Source organism: Balaenoptera ricei, chromosome 11 (genome assembly GCF_028023285.1).
Source record: "Balaenoptera ricei isolate mBalRic1 chromosome 11, mBalRic1.hap2, whole genome shotgun sequence".
NCBI classification, from domain to species: domain Eukaryota; kingdom Metazoa; phylum Chordata; class Mammalia; order Artiodactyla; family Balaenopteridae; genus Balaenoptera; species Balaenoptera ricei.
The window spans coordinates 105,137,454-105,160,060 of NC_082649.1; the positions used below are offsets into that span (position 1 = coordinate 105,137,454).

General features: G+C 47.2%; 1 pseudogene; it reads right to left on the bottom strand.

Moving 5' to 3' along the window:
* Positions 1-10,497: 10,497 nt before the first annotated feature.
* Positions 10,498-12,388, bottom strand: LOC132374216 (26S proteasome regulatory subunit 4-like; annotated as a pseudogene).
* Between the last annotated feature and the right edge of the window lie 10,219 nt (positions 12,389-22,607).

The following is a 22,607-nucleotide window of genomic DNA, read 5'->3' on the forward strand; positions in this document are numbered from 1 at the left end:
TTGATTTAGCATAACTTCAAAGCATATTATACTTAACACATAATTGTCATTATTTTAATGGCTGCAATTCTCCTTTGACTAAATGAATAATTATTTCTTTATTCCCTCCCATGTCGATTTATTATTACTTCATTTCCAGTATTTCACGGTGATGAACATCTCCATGAAATGAGCTTTCTGTATCTTATTGAAACTCCTTTAAAGCTGGGAACAGGCTACCTTGCCAAAAGAACACCTGAGACAGAGTAAAAAACACACATGACCTCCTAGATCATTAATTCTTTTACACAGTAAATGTCTTTTCTGGGCCCAACTCCCTATTACAGGGACTCAGGAAGAACACACCTGCACCACACATTCACAAACAGGTACTACATTTAGGATTTTAATGCTGTGTACAGATTAAGTCGTATCTGCAAGACAGCGGTGCTCATCATATAACTGCATAGTTGCAAACCAGGAATAATCAGGATGTACTTTCAGCTACTCGAATAGAACCAGAACACTTGTGCACTTGACAGGTTTCTTTCTCATCTATTAATAGCCCAGCTTTGCAGTATCAAGGAGCCAGGCTGTAAATATACATACTGTTGCTCAACTGTCCCTGGGGTGCCCCGGTCTGCATGGCCCAATGTGGCTGACTGCCTATTGGAAAAGGCCTCTTCCCTTTCAGGGGACCTGAAGTGCACAGAGCACTTGGTCCCACACCCCATAGCCCAGGCTTAATCATACGGCTCACACAGCTGCAAGGGAATCTGGGAAATGTAGCATTTGATCTGGCTGACCATATATCCAGCTAAAAATTGAGGGCCATGATAACATGAAAAGTAGAGAACTGATTTGGGGCAAAATTAGCATTCTCTCCTACAGTTTCCAATACCTTTTAAAAATGAATTAATACTTTTTTTCTGTACTTATTTTAAAAATACCCCAGTTATATTGCATCATCATTTTTATGTTAAAAGCGTTAGGTTGGTAAACTGAAACCTTTACACTGTACCAGAAAACGTGCTACCCTGTTTCAGTCTTCTTCTTTTTATATGCCAGGAGCTAAAAGGAATTGGCTCAGACCTTGCTCAGATGTGTAAACAAAGACAGGTGAGACCTAGTCTCTGCCTTCCAGGTCTGGTGTGGGAGACAAACATGTAAATAAATCATTACAGAAGGAAAACACAAAAAGCTATAGAAGCCGAGAACCAAACTTCTCCCAGGAGGAAAGAGAAAGTTTCTAAGAAGAGGAAATCCAAATTCATCCAGAAAAAAACAAGAGCCTTCTGGACAATGGGAAAATCTTGAGCAAAAGGCACTGAACGTTGGAGGCACACCAGCAACTCAACTGAACACAGGGTGGATGGTGGCTAGAGACGATGCTGGGCCCAGGTCTTGGAGGGGAAGGCGCCTCACTTGTCCGACTGTGGTGGTATGTGAACTGGCTCTCATCATCCGTTTCAACTTCCTCTTGTGCCTTCACAGGCTGCTGAGGCCAGAAAGCTGAAAACTACATTTCCCTGTCTTCCTTGCAGCTAGAATTCTGGATGAGTTAGCTCCACCAGTTAAGTGCACTGATGCAGCTAGGAGTGAGGTCGTGGCCATCTTTTTGCTTCTATGGTTGCTACTGCTGGCTAGCACAGCCAGGGAAACACTGTTTCAGCAGCAATTCAGGTTTTTTTAAAAAATAAATTTATTTATTTTATTCATTTTATTTTTAGCTGCGTTGGGTCTTCATTGCTGCGCATGGGCTTCGTCTAGTTGTGGTGAGTGGGGGCTACTCTTCATTGCGGTGCGTGGGCTTCTCATTGCAGTGGCTTCTCATGTTGCAGAGCATGGGCTCTAGGCACGCAGGCTTCAGTAGTTGTGGCACACAGGCTCAGTAGTTGTGGTGCACGGGCTTCGTTGCTCTGCGGCATGTGGGATCTTCCCAGACCAGGGCTCGAACTTGTGTCCCTGCACTGGCAGGCGGGTTCTTAACCACTGCACCACCAGGGAAGCCCAGCAATTCAGCTTTGTGTGAACTAAGAGGCTGAGAGAGTTGCAGCCATGGCAGAGGCTCCCTTATATCTGGAACACAGCTCCAGTGATGCCCCCTTTTCCTGATTGTGGGAGAGGCTGCAGCTCCCCTAGTAGGCCAGTTCTGCTGTGTTGTTCTGGATGCATTCTTGAAGGCCCACTCAGAGACATTCCTTGAGGCCCTCCAATGACTTTGTAAACATCTAACGCCCTGTATTAAATCCCTTTCTGATTAAAATTGGTAGAATGGCTTGTTTCCTCTAACTGAACTCTGATTAATGCAGAGGCTTGCCGTTAAAACTGACTATTCAACCGCATTCCCCCTAAAATGTGGCTCAAGTCCAGGCTCTGGCTTACATTCTGGAGAGCCTCTTCTTGTTATGCCCAAGAAGAAGCATGGACACCCCCACCACCACCAAAAAGCTCCCCTGACCTGGCCTGCCTCAGTGGAGAACAGACCACTTCTGAGAGCAGCTGAGGGCAAGCACAGACACAGCCTTCGCTGCAGGGATCCTGCTTCTGACAGATCTGTCCTCCTTCCACACCCAAAGGTAAGGGCTGTACAATCCTAGCCACTGCTCAGGCCAACTGAGTGTCTGCAACAACACATGGAAGGAGTTAAAATACCTATCATCATAGAGATTTGGGTCCTCCTTCATTTCCCTACAAACAAAGCCATGAAGTTAAATGGGAGACTCTGGGGAGAGGGTGGGGGAGGGGGACTGCTGGTGGTGTGGAAGCAGAGAGCAGGGCCATCACTCTGCATCCGTTACCTGACTGTGGTACACACGGGAACATTTTAAATTTTAATCATTGTCTACTTATTTTAAGGTAGAGTAGGAAAATATAACATGTGAAACAAACCCAATTTCATGAGCAGTATCTCTTCAGGACATGTTTAAAAGGCAAACCAATCGGGGGGATAATTAGGTAAGTAATAGTAGAACTGGCATGAAGATATGGCCAAAATCATGCGGGTGGCATGCCAAGTCCTAAGATTTGGAAACCCCACTGCAAGATGGCATTTGGTCCCTGTGACAACAGTAGGAGTTGCTTAATTTTTGCCTCCACTTTAGAATGGAGAGGATCAGAAAATTGAAATGACCTGTCAGTGTCACATGGCTGCTAGTGGTCAGTGACAAAGTTGGGATTCATTCCCGGCTGGTATGGTCTTCACCCCACTCCCATCCCCACCCCCACCTTATACAGACTCCGAAAGCCACCAGTAAGCATGACTTGGGAGAAGTGAAGAACTCTTCCAGTCTACTTCCTCCTGGCGGCTGTGGTCATCCATCAGGATCCCGGCTCCCCTCTGACGGGGCTGGTGTGCTGCAGGGAGAGCTCAGGAGGTGTGGCCTGGACATCCGAGCAGGCTGCCTCCTCCAGGGCGCAGGCTGGAAGGAAGCAGCCGCCTTCAGGTTCAGGGCAGAGGCGGCGGGGGGGGCCCTTGCTGGGTCTCTCATGCTTCTTCTTGGCCTCCTCTCTGGGCTGCAATTGATACCCCAGGAAAACAAACGAGAAAGTGCAGCTGGGATGGTGTGGGGGGTTGGGATGCTGCCTGGGCACAGGCTGAGAGTCCCTTCTCAAAAGCCGGTGATTCGTGTGGCCCAGGTCTCAGGGTCAGAGCTGTTCTAGCCAGCCCTCCTGAGGGGCCAGTGGCCATTGGTGTGCCTCCTGTGCCCAAGGCTCCAACGCTGTCCAGGGCGCCAGCTGGGGGCCTCAGAAGCCGACCAGCAAGGAAGGCGAAGGTCTTCTGGGCACGGCTGCAGCTCACTGCTCTTCTGCAACCCAAACAACTTCCATTTCATCTGTTTTACATTCTAAAAACAGTTTGAGGGGGAATTCCCTGGAGGTCCAGTGGTTAGGACTTTGTGCTTCCACTGCAGGGGGCCCAGTTTCGATCCCTAGTAGGGGAACTAAGATCCCGCAAGCCGCATGGTGTGGCCTAAAAACAAAAGACAACAGTTTGAGAACCACTGCCTTAGCATCTCCTAGGCCTCAGGTTTGAAGAACTGTGCACAGGGCCCACGCTGCCTCTGAAGATATCCAGGGCAGAAATGGATGGGATAGAGGAGTGATGGCAAGTGATGACCGAGGGGCCTGGGGAACCAGGTGAGCAGGAAGGACAGTGGGTTCCAGACGCTGGCCTTTACCAAACCCTCTTGTAAAGTGCTTCCTTGTCAATCCTGCCTAGCTTAAAAATACACGTTGGGAGAATGCCTGGGTAGCTCAGTCGGTAGAGCAACAGACTTTTTTTTTTTTTTGGCCAGCCGTGTGGCTTGTGAGATCTTAGTTCCCCCACCAGGGACTGAATCTGGGGCCATGGCAGTGAAAGCACCGAGTCCTAACCACTGGACCACCAGGGAACTCCCCTAGAGCATCAGACTTTTTTTTTTTTTTTTGAATATTTATTTATTTATTTGGCTGCGCTGGGTCTTAGTTGCAGCACGTGGGATCTTTGTTGCTACGTGTGGGATCTTCTTTTTTAGTTGTGGCATGCGAACTCTTAGTTTCAGTATGTGGGATCTAGTTCCCTGACAAGGGATTGAAACTGGGCCCCCTGCATTGGGAGCGCGAAGTCTTAGCCACTGGACCACCAGGGAAGTCTCCTAGAGCATCAGACTTTTAATCTGAGGGCCCAGTGTTCAAGTCCCTGTTCAGGTGCAAAACAATAAAATAAATAAAATTTTAAAAATAAATAAAAATAAATAACCAATTAAAATAATAAAATTTATAAACAACCTAAATGCCCACTGACAGATGAATGAATAAAGATGTGGTCGGGACTTCCCTGGCAGTCCAGTGGTTAAGACTCTGCACTTCCACTGCAGGGGGCACAGGTTCAATCCCTGGTGGGGGAACTAAGATGTCGCATGCCACGTGGTGCAGCCAAATAAATAAATAAATGACGTGGTACATACGGACAATGGACTACTACTCAGGCATCAAAAAGAACAGAATAATGCCATTTGCAGCAATATGGATGCAACTAGAGATTATCAGACTAGGTGAAGTAAGTCAGATGGAGAGAGACTGGTGGACCGCCACTGTAACCAAATGGTCTCACGTAACATTGGCAACATCGGCATAAAGTAACACCATGGACCTCTTGACAAGACGAACAGAGACGGATCCAATATCACATACAGTATTTGCCAAAACTGCAAAACCTGCATGTAATAAGAAGGAAACATCAGGCAGACCCAAACTGAGGGACAGTCTACAAAATAACTGGCCTATGCTCTTAAAAAACCTCAAGGTCGGAGCTTCCCTGGTGGCGCAGTGGTTGAGAATCTGCCTGCCAATGCAGGAGACACGGGTTCAAGCCCTGGTCTGGGAAGATCCCACATGCCGCGGAGCAACTAGGCCCGTGAGCCACAACTACTGAGCCTGCGCATCTGGAGCCTGTGCTCCGCAACAGGAGAGGCCACGATAGTGAGAGGCCCGCGCACCGCGATGAAGAGTGGCCCCCGCTTGCCGCAACTAGAGAAAGCCCTCGCACAGAAACGAAGACCCAACACGGCCAAAAATAAATAAATTAATTAATTAAAAACAACAACAACAACAAAAAACCTCAAGGTCGAAAAAGACAAAGAAAGGCTAAGAAAACTGTTCCAGATCAAGAGACTTAAGGAACATGAAAACAAAATGCAATGCATTGTCCTGGAATGGATCTTAGACCAGGAAAACACCACCACCACCACCACCATAAAGAGGACATTATTGGGACAATGGAAGAACCTGAATATGGGCTGTAAATTAGATAACAAGATTGTATCAATGCTGAATTTCCAGATTTTGATAGTTGTACTCTGGTTTTGTACCAGAATGCCTCTGAATTTAGGAAATAAACCCTGAAGTTAGAGGTTAAACACAAAGATGTTTTCAATTCACTCTCAAGTGGTTTAGAGAGAGAGAATGATAAAGGCAAAAAATTTACCTAAATAATCTATGGTCAAGTCAGACAACAGAGAATGGAGGACAAGTGAAGTTTTCTCCCACACCCTTTGCTGCCACCTCCCAGACACAAGCACAATCTTTCACGTATTTCTCTGGGCTCAGATAATCATCTATACACAGATGCACGGTTTGCTGGGGTTTGGCCTCTTTTTAAAAACAGGGTCATAGATTACATGTTACCCTACAATTTGATTTCTAAAATAGTTTTTAAAGTTTTTTTTAAAATCAAAGCAATATATGCATATGGTTAAAAATTAATAGTACTGAGGGGCTTAAATAAAAGCCAACACTCCCACCCCCTTCCTGACCCCAAGGCTGCTTCTCAGAGCAATCACTCTTAACTGTTTGTTTTGCTGGTGCTTACCCCTATAGCTCTAAATAACACGCTTATCCTGCTATTTCTGGGTATATGAATGGTACATTGACTTCCTGCTTTGTGTGAGTATTTAATTCACTTACACCCTCCTCCACTGTTTCCAAGGGTTTTCAACACTATCTGTAGTCCTTCTGTAACTTCCACTCTGGCCGTATCTGAGCTCCAGCTCTGTACCTTTTCCTTCCCTCACCCTGCCACCTGTCTACTTCTGTTAACTATAACTTTACACTGTCAAACTGATAATGTGTTATGTTGTTCTGTAACCATAATTGTCTTCCTTGCTGAGTTGACAGGTGGACTCTCTCAATAAATGTTGCTCATATGATGAGCACGATAGAAATATTATTACCTGCACAACCAAGCAGTGTACTATGGTTACATCTCCTTTCTTGGATAGTCTTTGATTTTCCTTGCATTCAACTTCTTTTACTTAACAGTATGTCAAAGGTCTTCCAATTTTTTAAATGACCATGTGGTAATTTGAGTAGGTAGATTTAAATTTTAAAAATTAAACTAAATTTTTATAGTGGTAAAATATACATAAAAAGGCCATCTTAGGGCTTCCCTGGTGGCGCGGTGGTTGAGAATCTGCCTGCTAATGCAGGGGACACGGGTTCGAGCCCTGGTCTGGGAAGATCCCACATGCCGCGGAGCGACTAGGCCCGTGAGCCACAATTGCTGAGCCTGCGCGTCTGGAGCCTGTGCTCCGCAACAAGAGAGGCCGCGATAGTGAGAGGCCCGCGCACCGCGATGAAGAGTGGCCCCCACTTGCCGCAACTAGAGAAAGCCCTCACACAGAAACGAAGACCCAACACAGCCATAAATTAAATAAATAAATAAAATAAAGAAAAATAAAAAATAAATAAAAATAAATAAAAATTAAAAAATAAACAGGAGCTGTTGTTTAAAAAAAAAAAAAAAAGGCCATCTTAACCATTTCTAAGTGCACAGGTCAGTGATATTAAGTACATTCTCACTGTCGTGCGACCATTGCCACCATCCATTGCGTAACTTCATCATCATCCTGCACTGAAACTGTCCCCATTAAACATGAACTCCTCAATCCCCGCCGCCACCCCCAGCCCCTGGGGCCACTGTTCTACTTCCATCTCTAAGACTACTCTAGAGATCTCATAAAAAATGGCATCACACAATATTTGTCTTTTGTCCTTCTGGCTTACTTCACTTAACGTAATTTCCTCAAAGTTCACCTATGTTGTGGAGTACGTCAGAATTTCCTTGCTCTTTACAGATGAATAATATTCAATTGTGTGTGTGGATAGGCAGCATTTTGCTTTCTATTCATTGCCCACTGAAGGGTATTTGCCGTGTTTCCACTTTTTGGCTACTGTGAATAATACTGCTGTGTGGGGCTTCCCTGGTGGCGCAGTGGTTAGAATCCTCCTGCCGATGCAGGGGACATGGGTTTGAGCCCTGGTCCGGGAAGATCCCACATGCCGTGGAGCAACTGAGCCCGTGCGTCACAACTACTGAGCCTGTGCTCTAGAGCCCATGAGCCACAACTACTGAGCCTGCGCTCTAGAGCCCGTGAGCCACAACTAGTGAGCCTGCGCTCTAGGGCCCAAGTGCCACAACTACTGAGCCTGCGCTCTAGAGCCCGAGTGCCACAACTACTGAGCCTGCGCTCTAGAGCCCGTGAGCCACAACTACTGAAGCCCGTGCACCTAGAGCCCGTGCTCCGCAACAAGAGAAGCCACCGCAATGAGAAGCCCGTGCACCGCAACGAAGAGTAGCCCCTGCTCGCCGCAACTAGAGAAAGTCCGCGCGCAGCAACGAAGACCCAACACAGCCAAAAAGAAAAATAAATAAATTTAGAAAAAAAAAAAAAATACTGTGGTGAACGTTGTTGTACAAATACCAGTTTGAGTACCTGCTTCCAGTTCTTTTGGGAATACGCCCAGAAATGGAATTGCTGGATCATATGGAGATTCTCTGTTTCTTTTTTTTTTTTAAAGGAACCTCCATACTGTTTTCCACAGCAGCTGCACCATTTTACATTCCCACTAGAAGTGTGTAAGGGTTCCAATTTCTGCTTTTTTGATGATTCCTAATGGGTGTGAAGTTATCTTATTGTGGTTTTGATTTCTATTCCTTAATGATCAGTGATGTTGAGCATCTTTTCATGTGTTTATTGGTCATTTGGATAACTCCTCTGGTGAAATATCTTTTCAAGTCCTTTGGGCATTCTATTTAAAATTCATTTTTTAAATTGTGGTAAAATATTCATAACAAAATTAACTATTTTTCAGTGTACCAGTGGTATTAAATACATTCATATTCTTGTGCAACTCTTAACCCATTTTTGAATTGGGTTGTTTGGTACTGCTGAATTTTAGTAGTTCTTTATATATTCTGGGTATTAATTCCTTATCAGATATGTGATTTGCAAATATTTTTTCCCACTTTATACGTTGCCTTTTTACTCTGTTGATTGTATTCTTTGATGCACAAACATTTTAAATTTTGATGAGGGCTTCCCTGGTGGCGCAGTGGTTGAGAATCTGCCTGCTAATGCAGGGGACACGGGTTCGAGCCCTGGTCTGGGAGGATCCCACATGCCGCGGAGCAACTGGGCCCGTGAGCCACAACTACTGAGCCTGCGCGTCTGGAGCCTGTGCTCCGCAACGAGAGAGGCCACGATAGTGAGAGGCCCGCGCACCGCGATGAAGAGTGGCCCCCACTTGCCGCAAATGGAGAAGGCCCTCGCACAGAAACGAAGACCCAATGCAGCCAAAAATAAATAAATAAATAAATAAATAAAAATTGATTAAAAAAAAAATTTTTGATGAAGTCCGACTTATTTTTTCTGTCATTGCCTGTGTCTTTGGTGTCACATCCACAAAATCACTGCCAAACCCCATGTCATGAAGCTTTAGCCCTATATTTTGTTCTAAGAGATTTACAGTTTTAGCTCTTACATTTAGGTCTTTGATCCACAGTATGCAGAGTTCATAACTTGTTAAATCAAAGCAATCTTTTTTTAAATTAATTTATTTATTTATTTATTTTTGGCTGTGTTGGGTCTTCACTGCAGTGCGCAGGCTTCTCATTGTCGTGGCTTCTCTTGTGGAGCACGGGCTCTAGGCATGCAGGCTTCAGTAGTTGTGGCACACGGGCTCAGTAGTTGTGGCTTGTGGGCTCTAGAGCTCAGGCTCAGTAGTTGTGGCGCACGGGCTTAGTAGCTCCGTGGCATGTGGGATCTTCCCAGGCCAGGGATCGAACCCGTGTCCCCTGCATTGGCAGGCAGATTCTTAACCACTGCTCCACCAGGGAAGTCCTCAAAGCGATCTTTAAAATGTAAATGCCATCGTGTCTGCTCACAAATCTGCAGAAGTTTTCATCTCACTCAAATTAAGAATCATTACCTTATCCTAGCCTACGGGGCTCCACCTGATGTGATTTACACTCCTCTGATTCCACACAACTCTAGGTGCACTGGCCACACCGTGCTGCCCCTCCCATGTGCCGAGCACATTACCACTGCAGGGCATCTGTGCTTGCTGGTCCCTCTTCCGGGAGATCCCTGATCGCACGACTCCCGACCACCTTCATCTCTACGCCAACCCGAGTTTGTTTTCTTGTTAGCATGTATCACTGCTATCATTGTTCCTTTTGTTCCCCAGGAGACTATAAACTCTAGGAAGGCAAAGGTCAAGAACACATGGATGCTCAGAATAGAGCTTTAAGTGGTGGCCAGTGGATGAGAGCTTTCTAGATCAGATCCTTAAAATCAGGCTGCACCCCCTTTATCCCTCCCTCCTTCCACCGGCTGGAACCAAATGTGTGGCAACCAGTTGTAGACTATTTAGATGATGGAAACTCCTTAGAGATGACCAAGCAACAAGACAGGTGGAACTTGGGTGCCTGGTGATTTTGGGCATCGGTGCTGTTGAGAAAGCTTGGGCTTCTTTTTTCCTTTTGAGGAAGAGCACAGTTTATTGGAAAGAGAGCACTGCATGTGACCAACAGATGAAGGCAGCTCAACAGGCATCCTGACCACCGTGCTCGAGAAGACACACAGGGTGCTTTGCTGAAAAAGATCAACGGGAACATGGATTGCTCTGGGCAACCTCCCCAACCTTATCCCTCCCAGGAGGACTCCCAGCCATTTCCTCGAAGGCAACCATGATTCACTAGAGAGAGAGGCCCTCAGGGGTGCCTTCTTGTTTACGTTATTTTATTTTTTTAAAGATTTTTTTTTTAATGTGGACCATTTTTTAAAAAGTCTTTATTGAATTTGTTACAATTTCTGTTTTATGTTTTGGTTTTTTGGCCATGAGGCATGTGGGATCTTAGCTCCCCAACCAGGGATCGAATCTGTACCCCCTGCACTGGAAAGTGAAGTCTTAACCATTGGTCTGCCAGGGAAGTCCCCGCCTTATCTATCTATCTATCTATTTATGTATCTATTTATCTATCCATCTATCTATCTATGTTTGGTTGCGTTGGGTCTTCGTTGCTGTGCATGGGCTTTCACTAGTTGCAGTGAGCGGGGGCTACTCTGTGTTGCGGTGTGCGGGCTTCACATTGTCGTGGCTTCTCTTGTTGCAGAGCACGGGCTCTAGGAGCGCAGGCTTCAGTAGCTGTGGCACGTGGGCTCAGCAATTGTGGCTCGTGGGCTCTAGAGCACAGGCTCAGTAGTTGTGGCGCATGGGCTTAGTTGCTCCGCGTCATGTGGGATCTTCCCGGGCCAGGGCTCGAACCCGTGTCCCTTGCACTGGCAGGCAGATTCTTAACCACTGTACCACCAGGGAAGCCCCTGCCTTCTTTTTTATAAAGAAAATTTTCTTCAGATTTTAAAAAAGTCTTCATTTGTTACTTCTATGTCCTCTCAAGGTCACCAGACTCGCTTTGGTATAGAGTGCCTTGATGTCGGCACCAGACAGGTCATCTTCGGCAACAGTCAGGTGGTCTGGGACTACATCATCGGCCAGCTTCACCCTGTTGTATGAATAGTGCTCCTCAGTTCTTTACTCAGGCAGAGGAGTTCGATCCCCTTGTTCATCTGGCCTGGTCTCGTCAGGGCCGGATCCAAAGTTTCTATTCAGTTTGTGGCTGTGATAACTTTCACATCTCCCCTTGAATCAAATCCATGCAGCTGGTTCAACAGATCCAACTTCACTGTCTGAATTTCTCTCTCACCACCGGCATTTGAGTCACATCTTCTTGTCCCTATGGCATCACTTTCATCCATGAGGAGGATGGATGGTGCATATTCTTCAGCCACTTGAAACAATCCCTGGATGAGTTTGGCCCATCACTAGGTGCTTCTGAGTAAGTTCAGAGCCAACTGCCCTCCAGAAAGTGGCGAGGTTTGATGTACTCTTATTGCTTTGGCTGGTGAGGTCTGACCTGTGTTGGGTTGACCACACAGAATGAGTGACTTCACACTCATCTCCTCTTAATATTCAGGATGAGACAGAGGAAGCACTGCAGACTCCTTAACCTCCCGGATTCGGCTGTCCACCCCCCAGTATCAGTGTAGGTCTGCTGGGGGACCTTTCCCACCTTCACCACTGTGACCTGGGGCTCCGCGTCACCCATCAGCACACCTACCATGGCATGCACCTGTGGGTGAGCAGGACCAAGCAGCCCGGTTTCCGCAGCACCCTGTCTACAAGTGAAAGAAAGCTGTCGCGCTGCTCTGAGCTGACAGGTACAGATGCGACGGTGGGACGGACAACAATCACGTTTCCACGCTTCCTGCCGACACCGCCGTCCCCTCAGATCACCCACCTTTGATCTCTCCTCCTCTTGCTTTTCCTCTAAAGCCTTCACTTTTCTCTGAATTCTAATGAGTCCTTCCACCAGAGAACATAGTCTTTAATTCTCTCCAACCTGAATAATTTTAACTGGCACTGAGTGTGAGGGGGCACTGGGGACAGTTTGCTGGCAGCATCTGGTCCCTATTTCCTTTTCCTTTTTCCCACTCTATAGGTACAGGAGGGTCATATTTCTTTTTCTTGTCTTTGTAATCCTTTTGCCACCTACAAGACCATGACCACCACTCTGACTTTGACCCATCATGCTTTGGCCACTGGAGCCACCAAGATTGGACTTTCATGTGGAGACACACTTTCACCTTAACAAAGTCACGGTTATTTTGCATCTCCGTCACAGCAGCTGTATCTATTTCTTAACTCTGAGCTTTCTCACCAGTGCGCCTCAGCGAGGAGAAAGGAGTGTCTTGGGGGTAGTGAGGAGTGTCAACCAAAAGAGGCTACAACTGTGACCAAAGACCTCCCTCTCTTACTCATCTCAGTGTATTCCTCATCCTAGAACGGGGGATGGAAAACAAACACTGCTCTTACTGCTGCATATATGCATATAATTTCAACTATTGATAAAAATACATATACCCGGGACTTCCCTGGTGGTGCAGTGGTTAAGAATCTGCCTGCCAATGCAGGGACACAGGTTCGAGCCCTGGTCCCAGAAGATCCCACATGACACGGAGCAGCTAAGCCCGTGCACCACAACTACTGAGCCTGCGCTCTAGAGCCCGTGAGCCAAAACTACTGAGCCCGTGTGCCACAACTACTGAAGCCCACATGCCTAGAGCCCGTGCTCCACAACAAGAGAAGCCACTGCAGTGAGAAGCCTGTGCACCACAATGAAGAGTAGTCCCTGCTCGCTGCAACTAGAAAAAGTCCGCGTGCAGCAACGAAGACCCAACACAGCCCAAAAACACAAACAAACAAAAAAACCATATACCTATGCACAGAAAAAAGACTAGAAGGAAATACTTCAACACATTAAGGGTGAGGATTCTGTTGCAAGATTCCAGGTAAGAAACCTAAGTACCAAGAAAGAGAAAGGAATGCTGAAAATGACCAGAAGCTTTCTAGATTAGGAAACTGAAATGATGCAATTACCATCAAAGTCATTAAAACCGCCACTCTTACTACATGATAGTAAAAAAGATATATTTAACAAATCCATCCTGAATTCAGATGTAACTTTTTTTTTTTTTTGGCCACGCCACATGGCTTGTGGGATTAGTTGCCCGACCAGGGATCAAACCCAGGCCCTTGGCAGTGAAAGCGCGGAGTCCCAACCACTGGACTGCCAGGGAAGTCCCCAACTTTTCTTTTAAAGATTTAAAGAGAGAGTATGGCTCGTTTTGTGTTTCCTGAAACACGTACCATGCAACAATTCCTGAGACATGACCACTGTAAAAAGGGTTCTGTGGACGCACAGTGCTCTCCCTGGAATTTGAGAGGCTCTGAGAAATCCTGCAGTTAGGCAACACGGTTACTGTTGCTTAAGGAAGCTTTTTTTTAAGATTTTTAAAAAATAAATTTATTTATTTATTTTTGGCTGCGTTGGGTCTTCGTTGCTGCGCGCGGGCTTTGTCTACTTGCAGCGAGCTGGGGCTACTCTTCGCTGCGGTGCGCAGGCTTCTCATTGCAGTGGCTTCTCTTGTTGCAGAGCACGGGCTCTAGGCGCGCGGGCTTCAGTAGTTGTGGCTCACGGGCTCTAGACTGCAGGCTCAGTAGCTGTGGCGCACGGGCTTAGTTGCTCCGCGGCATGTGGGATCTTCCCGGACCAGGGCTCGAACCCGTGTCCCCTGCATTGGCAGGCGGATTCTTAACCACTGCGCCACCAGGGAGGTCCCAAGGAAGCTTTATTGTGACAGACACCACTGCTCACATGTCCAGTCTCCCCTTGGTTCCTAGAACGTAAGCCTGATTTGTTCAGGGCAGCAATGGGCCCAGCTAAAGAACTCCGTGTCTCAGCAGGCCCTGCAGCTAGAGGTGGCCAGGTGACAGGACTCCAGCAAACGAGGGGAAGCCGCTGGGTGGGGCTTCCTGAGCAGCTCGTAACAAGCTGGCCGAGCAGGCACGTACACTTTGCCTTGTCTTCCCTTCCCCTTCATCCTGCCTGGAGTCATCTTGTGACCCTGAGGTGACAAGCATGGGGATGGAAACCACAGGGTAAGGATGAGTGAGCAAAAGGACAAAAGTAGCTTCGGCCTCTGATGGCTTCATGCATCGACTGTACTTCTCAGAACTTCTCGATCCATGAGAAAAGGGAAATCTATGCTCAGCTAAGGCACTATGGGTTGGGTTTTCTATCAAAAGATAGGAGTCTGGGTCGTGATGGTCCCATGGGGCAGCCACTCTAGCAGAAATCTGAACTTCTTTTACAAAAGAGAAAAATGAAGCCCTAATTTGTTCATCACTTGTAGCAGAGACAAGTAACATGCATTATTCTTGGGTCCTGGGTAAGAGAGGAGAGAACAGTCACGCTTTGGAGATGCTGAGTGTGAGGTGCCAGTGGGATAGACAAACACAGAGAAGCAGGAGACAGCAGGAGGTGTGGGTCTGGAGCTTGGGGAAAAGAGCCGGGTTAGAAAAGGACAGGTCAGGGACTTCCCTGGTGGCGCACTGGTTAAGAACCCGCCTGTCAATGCAGGGGACACGGGTTCGAGCCCTGGTCTGGGAAGATCCCACATGCCGCAGAGCAACTAAGTCCGTGCGTCACAACTACTGAGCCCGCGCTCTAGAGCCCGTGAGCCACAACAAGAGAAGCCACCGCAATGAGAAGCCTGCACACCTCCACGAAGAGTAGCCCCTGCTCGCCATAACTAGAGAAAGCCCGTGCACAGTGACAAAGAGCCAAAACACAGGCAAAAGTAAATAAATAAATAATAAATAAATTAAAAAGAAAAAAAAAAAAGACAGGTCATAAGACTTCAGGGTGGACACTTCCGAGTCCCTCACTGCTGGTCTCAGGTGGGGCACAAACACATTCTGACCATCTCTGAGGAACAGAGCAGGGGTCAGGTTTGGACTACAAATGAGGAAGAGCTTGTCACGGTCAGAGCTGTCCAAGAAAGGAACAGGGCCCCTCGTCGGGGAGCACTCCACTCCTTGAGCAGTGCAAGCAGAGACTGGGTGCTGGAGAAGCAGGGAGAGGTCCCGAGCAGCGGGAAGTGGGTTCCATGGCTGTTAAGGATCTTTCAAACCTTGAGCTGCTGATATTCTAAGCATCTGATTTGGTTCTGAAGTGTGAGGTTATCAACCTTGGAAAAAGGACCCACCCAACAGTGAGACCAGGAGTCGCAGGGCCCCCATCCTTGCCCTGATGCTATGGTCTTTCATAGAAGCCAGGGGCCATTTGGATGGTACTCAATTTCATGCAAGGTCTCAGACGTTTCTATTGACAAGTATTAGATAACTACTAGACTCAAGATTTTTATTTAACTATGTACTGATGTTTTTTTCTCCACAGTTATTAAACTGATACATGCACGAAACAACAATAACAGTGACGACAACAAAAAAACTTGGTAAGTTCAAGAAAACACCAAGGAAGGGGGAAATATGTAATTCTACCACCCAGAGATAACCATGATTAGCAATTTTAACATAAAAAATCATGTCTTTTTTGTGTGCATAAAATTTTCCTCAAAGCTGTGTTTTACTTTACATGCTATTTTGATGTCTTTGTTTTTTCCAACTTATTTTTATATAAACTTACAAAAAAGTTGCAAGGATAGTAAAAAGAACCCCTGTGAATCCCTGTGTACCCTTCACCCAGATATGCTGCTTCCTTTTAATGGCCAGGTGAGCCCTTTATCCACGTGACTCTACTGTCCCCAAAACATACCCTGAGATGAATACTCTCATTATCCACACCTCACACATGAATACATTAGGCCTTAGTTAGGGGCTTCCAATATTTCACTTCACAGTCCTTTGTTAAAGATCTTTGGTTCCTATCTTTGTGCACCTATTCCTTAGGTTTTCGATGCCATCTCTAAATAAGATTATCCACAAAATGCCCCAAACCCACTGGCAGGGCAGAAGGGAATCCACGATCATCACAGTACCTTAAACCTGTGTCCCATCACCGGGCTACGTCATGGCCCATGATGCACAATGACTAACTACATCTTTTAAATCTTCTAATGACCTTGTAAACAGCTTAATAGTGCATTTTTTATGATTCAGAATTACTTTGTCAAATGCAACTATATGAAACACACTCTACTCTCTATAATCCTATCAGATATTACTTCATGGTAAAATGCGTACGCACCCATGTTCATAGCAGCATTATTCACAACAGCCAAAAGGTAGACACAACCCAGGTGTCCACTGACAGATGAAGAAACAAGATGTGGTGTCAGGGTGGAAAAATTTTCTTTCCACCCTTCTAGGTTCTTTGGCTGGTCTAATGGTTCAACTGACATAAGACAGATTAACAGAAGAAAAACAGACTTAATTTCATATGTACGGGAGCCCCATAAAAATATGAGACCCAAAGGCAGTCAGGCAATTGAGGCTTATCTGCATCCCTGAACTAGGAAAGGGATGGAAGCTGGGGCTGCAGAGGCGAGGAGGGCCATTCACAGCACCTGAGAAGAGCGGATGTCTGGTGATTAGATGTCTGCCCTACCACGCAGGTTAAGTCTTTAACATAAAAAACTCATCTCTGGTAATTGCTTTCTTTAGGGGTTGGCCCCCTATTTAAATTCTTTTAGGCTGATAAAGAAGAGGTAAAAATTTTTCCTGAAACTGCTGGGTCTTGATAGCCTTTGGCTCAAAATAATTCACATGACAAGGTGGCACATTTGGGGTAGCATATTCTGCTCCCCTTCAGTGCTATACACACACAAGAGAATATTAATCTGCCTTTAAAGGGAAGGAAATTCTGACACACGCTACAGTGGGTGAACCTTGAGGACACTACGCTCAGCGAAATGAGCCAGTCACAGAAATATACTCTGACTCCTCTTATATGAGGCCCCTGGAGCGGTCAACTTCACAGAGACAGAAAGCAGAATGGTGGCTGCCAGAGACTCAGGGGAGGGACAAATGGAGAGGTATTGCTTAATGGGTACAGAGTTTCATCTTTTTGTAAAATGAAAAGACTTCTGGAGATTGCTTACACAGCAGTGTGAATGTACTTAACGCCACTGAAATGTACACTTAAAAATATTAAGATGCTGAGTTCTACATTATGTGTACATTACCACTATTAAACTAAAAGAAAAAACTTAAACATACGCAGTACGTGTTTCATATTAAATGAGCAATGAAACATGAGCAATGAGCCGCAGAAATGGAGGCTGACGCCTCTGAAAGGCATTGGGAGACGCTCCGAAGAGGCGCCTGTGAGCTGAACAGTGCAGGAGGCTGTGAGCAAGGCGGCGTCTCCGCAAACGGCCTGCAGACCATATCCGCATTCTCCCGCTGGAGACGGGAAACTGGGGGCCCTGAAGCCAGCAGACCTGCTGGCCCCCACTTCTCCTTGCAGGCTTCCTGTGTTAACTGTCACCCTGTGGCCGCCTGCTCCTTACCCTCCGGAGAAATTCTCCTGCTTCTGAGTGCAGTATTAGTTCCTTAACCCTGAGGTTGAAATACTGCAGAACTAGAGACCACTACTGAGTGCCTGCCGTATGCCCTGCACAAGGTGCTTTACATACATTGTCTCTGATCATTTTCACGGTGACCCTATGAAAGAGGTTTTGTGATTCTCATCTTACTCATGAGGAGACTGAAGTCTGGAAAGGTTAGGTAACTTACTCAACGATACACAGTAAGGAGCTAAGTTCTTTGCATTATATGGCCTCTAAGATGATAAAAATAAAAGTAAGATCCATAGGGCAACTAGCATATTTTTAAAGCCCCTCTAAGGTCCCAGAGGCAAAAATGGATCAAGCAACTCAGGGTTGCCCCCAAACAGTAAATGCTCTTTCCTGAGCATTTAGCACAGCTTAGGAACTTGGCTAACTCTAGTTCCATCACCAGAGCTACGGCATTATGTGTATACCATAGGCCCGAGTGGTACGTGCAAGGGTGTCCACTTGTCCAGCACCGGCACACTGGGAAAGCTCAAGAATGGTCAGTTGCTTCAGGAAGGAGGACGTTGCTCTCACATTCAAATAGGTGATTCCCAAAACCAATACCCGTTCTGAAACTGCTACTACTTTATTTTTTAAACATTAAGAAGACATTTCGGGATGATTTTAAGGCAGAACTTGCTTCAGTTTCTAAGTCAATGTGCCATTGTGTTCCATGGTACTAACCCTAAAAACACAGGAAGATATACCAGCAACAGAACCTACTGAAAATATGTGTGCTTGTAGCAGAAAGGCATTTATTCATTCATTCATTCATTCAACAAACGGTCTTGAGCGCCTGCTGTTTGCCCGGCTCCTCCTCCCCCCCTCAAAAACAAAAACAAAAACAAGAACAAAAATCTCGCTTTCAAGACTCAGGTCGTCTCATCGATTCGAAACCTTTGCATCAAGTATTGATACTACAGTACTGACCTGTAAAATTTTATCCTCACAAATTCAATCTCATGAATCTATTAACCACCGTGGTTCCAGCTGAAAAAACCTACTTTTTTTTAACGTTGCCTTCTTGCTTTATGATGTGATAACCTCATAAAAAGACTTTGTGTATTTAGATCACACACTCAAATATCCCCAAACTTGTTTCCCCCGCCCCTGTCCCCGTCCTCCCATCTCTGCTGCCTTCCTCGCCGCCCGTTTCGGCCCTTCGGCTGGGACTCTGCCTGTGCGAGCTCGTGGGCATCTCTACCCTCGTGGGTCTTTCTAAAAAACATCCAAAACCCGCCAACAATGCACATCCTCACACGTTTTTCCGCGCTTTGCTTTTGTCACTTAGTGTCTCCTGGGGTTGGGTCCACATTAGTGTAGGAACCGTACTGCGGTTTCTAGCGACGGCAGGTCACTCCTCTGAAAGGAGAGACTAACTCATGTCACCTGGTTATTCCTGGTTTCGTGGTCAAGACAAGAAGGTCAGCCTTCGTGTCCACGCGAGGCAGCTGAGGGCACCGGCACCCCTCCCTAAACGGCCGAGAGGGAACCCCTAACGTGGCCGCGGGGCACTGTGGGCCCAAAGCCGAGCCCGGGAAGGTCCGGGAGCCGCAAAGACCGCCCCACCGCGGCAGAGCACGAGCGCCCTGCGCCGGCGGCCGGGCCACGGGCCACGCCGCACGCTCGCCTCCACTTCCGGCCACGCAGTGGGGGCCGCCATCTTGTGCTTTCGGCCACCTACCCGACGACAAAGACGCCGGGAAACTCCGCGGGAGCCGTCTTTCGCGAGGAGCCTGCTACAATCCCCGCGTGTCCCAGAAACAGGCCAGCCTCTCAGCGTGCCGTACCGCCACACGGGAAGCCGCCATCTTGTACATCTTGTACGGCAAAGCCCTCCATTTCCGGGACCGGCCGCTGACTTGACCCGTGAGGCGCGAGCCAACAAAGGTGGCGTGAGCGCCCTCTGGCGGCGGCGCAGGAGTAGCGCCGCCAGCTTTGACCTGCGGGGAATTCTGCTTCCGGGTCTCCTGGGGGTGGGACGTTGACGTGAGCGCCGAGCAGGGTCGCGGCTGGGGTGGCACCCGAGCGTGCGCAACGGCGATGGCGTGGGGCTGTGGGCGGGGATCGCGTGGGTTGAGGGTCTGCGTGGTCTGTTACCTCGGCCCCTCCCGGGAGGCCCGTGCTATTGTTATCATTAACGGGTGAGAACACGCGCCCTCCTTGCCCACTCTGCTAAACCCCGGTGAAGATGGCTTGGAGATCCGTCCCCCCTTTTTGTAAAATGGGTAACATTACTTAATGGGGGGTTATTGCGAGGACTGAGGTTTCGCATGACAGTACCTGGTTCTTAACGTCCGTTTCCTCTCCATCGGTGATAGCGATAACAACAACCTCGTGCAGGATGGCCCCTGGGCTGCCCGGGGTCTGCACAGGTCCCCTGGAGGATCCTCCTGGGCAGGGAGCGCTGAAGTGGTAAAGGACAGTGGGGGCAGCGTGGTGCACGGGGTGGGGACATTAATGACGGGAGCTGAGGAAGCTTCTGCAGAGGGCCAGCCGCGGAGCAGACGAGGCATGAACATACCTGCTCATTTGAACGAGGCCAGCGACACATTGGAGGGTGTCCATGGGGTTCGTGAAGCAGACGGCAGTGGTTATGGAGACGGCCCAGGGAAGCACCATCCCAAGGCCCACCCAGAAGTTGTCCCTTATCTGTGACCGGTGATGGGTCGCCACGGGCTGGTGTTCTGGTACGACCTGGCTATCAGCTCTCTCAGCCCTCAGGGACCTGACTGGTTGGGCAGTGCCCCGGAGGCAGCCCTGGCTCTGTCGCAGGAGTCTGGCAGCCTGGCTTCCCTTGTAGGGCTCCTGCTTGTCCTCCCTTCATAGATGTCTTTGGGATTCACACTTCCAAGATGCGTAGCACTTATAAGTGCAAATACAGTGATTTGAGGACTCTTTAGATATCATTACCTGCTCTACCTGCTTCAATCCACCAATCAGACCACCTCCTATTCCATCAGGGTAGCTTCCTGTTTGGATGCATTCCAGGGCTTCAGGAGACCTCTCTTTAAAGTCCAAAAATAACCTTTATATCTGGTATCAGTTCCCACATAGGTGAGGAGTTAGCACCTTAATGGCGGTACGTGTAGTTAAGGGCAAGTCTGAGAGTTTTCATCCTCATCTTCATCACACTCCTGGGCGAGAGGCCAGGACCCAGGGAAGATGCCGTTTCTGTCCTTGGGAAATAGACGAGATTTGTTAAGCCAGGTGTGCAAATGCGCAGGTATTATTGCCTTGTCGTGGAAGAAATGACGGAAGGAAACCTCATCCTATTTTTCTGTTGAACACTGAAATTGTCTAATATCGTCCTTAATGTTATGAGTGACATTCATGCTGGACAACACAAACCAAAGCAAACAGGAACATCAGGCCTTTGCACTTGTATCCACATAATGTGTATAATTAATGATTTATGTAGTTGTCTTTCCTTTTTTGGCTGTGCCCCTCGGCTTGTGGGATCCTAGTTCCCTAACCAGGGATCAAACCTGGGCCCCGCAGTGAAAGCGCTGAGTCCTAACCACTGTACAGCCAGGGAATTCTCTATGCAGTTGTCTTTTAAATCAGAATAAAAAAGAAAGAAAGAAAGAAAGAACAGAGGGAGGGAGGGAGGGAGGAAGAAAGAAAGAAAAGAAAGAAAAAAACCTACAAACAAAATACTTTATATTGTCTTTTATGTTTACCCACGTAGTTACCTTGATTGGTACTCTTCTCCCCTGCCCCCGCTGTTTGGAATTGAGTTACTGTCTAGTGTCATTTCATTTTAGCCTGAAAGAGTCCCTTTATTATTTCCTGGAATGCAGGTCTGCTAGCAACAAATTCTCTCAATTTTTGTTTACCTGGGAATCTTCATTTCTCTTTCATTTTTATTTTATTATTATAGTGTATTACATTAATTGACTTTTGGATGTTAAACCAAGCTCCTATTCTTGGGAAAGCCCACTTGATCATGGCATATAATTCTTTTTATATGTTGCTGGATTTGGTTTGCTAATATGTTGTTGAGAAAATTTGCATATATATTCATAAAACACATTGGTCTGGGGACTTCCCTGGTGGCGCAGTGGCTAAGAATCCGCCTGCCAATGCAGGGGACACAGGTTTGAGCCCTAGTCCGGGAAGATCCCACGTGCCGTGGAGCAACTAAGCCCGTGCACCCCACCTACTGAGCCCACATGCCACGACTACTGAAACCCACGCGCCTAGAGCCCGTGCTCTGCAACGAGAAGCCACCGCAATGAGAAGGCTGCCTGCCGCAACAAAGAGTAGCCCCCGCTCGCCGCAACTAGAGAAAGCCCACGTGCAGCAACGAAGACCCAACGCAGCCAAAAATAAATAAATCAATTTATCAAAAAAAACAAACAAAAACCCCCATATTGGTCTGTAGTTTCTTTTCACTTATGATGGCTTTGGTTATTTGTTTGTTTGTTTTTCTGTTTTTTTTTTTTAATGTCTTTGGTTTTGAAATCAGGGTAATGATGGCCTCGTGGAATGAGTTCCTTCCTCCTCTATTTTTGAGAAGAGCCTGTGCTCCCAGAGTGGGAGGCATTGAAGAAGCAGACACGGAGAAGCTGGGGATCGGAGCGGGACCCTGGCCAGCTCTGCAGGCCTCCCAGCGCACATGAATCAGTTCTGCAGTTTTCAGGTGTAGTTGCTGCCTTCAGATTCCAGCTTCGGGGAGAGCGAGTCTGGCCTAGATTGGGTCTCGTTCCCCCTCGTGCATCTGTGGTGTTTGGTGCACTTTGACTGTTCCCCCAAACGGAACTAATGCAAGTTCCTCAAAAGGATTGTGGAGTTCTGTGGCCCGGACTGCTCACCGTCTACAAGACATCTTCTCTCTCATTCTTCCACATCAAAAGTATGTTCTCTGTTAAAAGGATGTTTTAC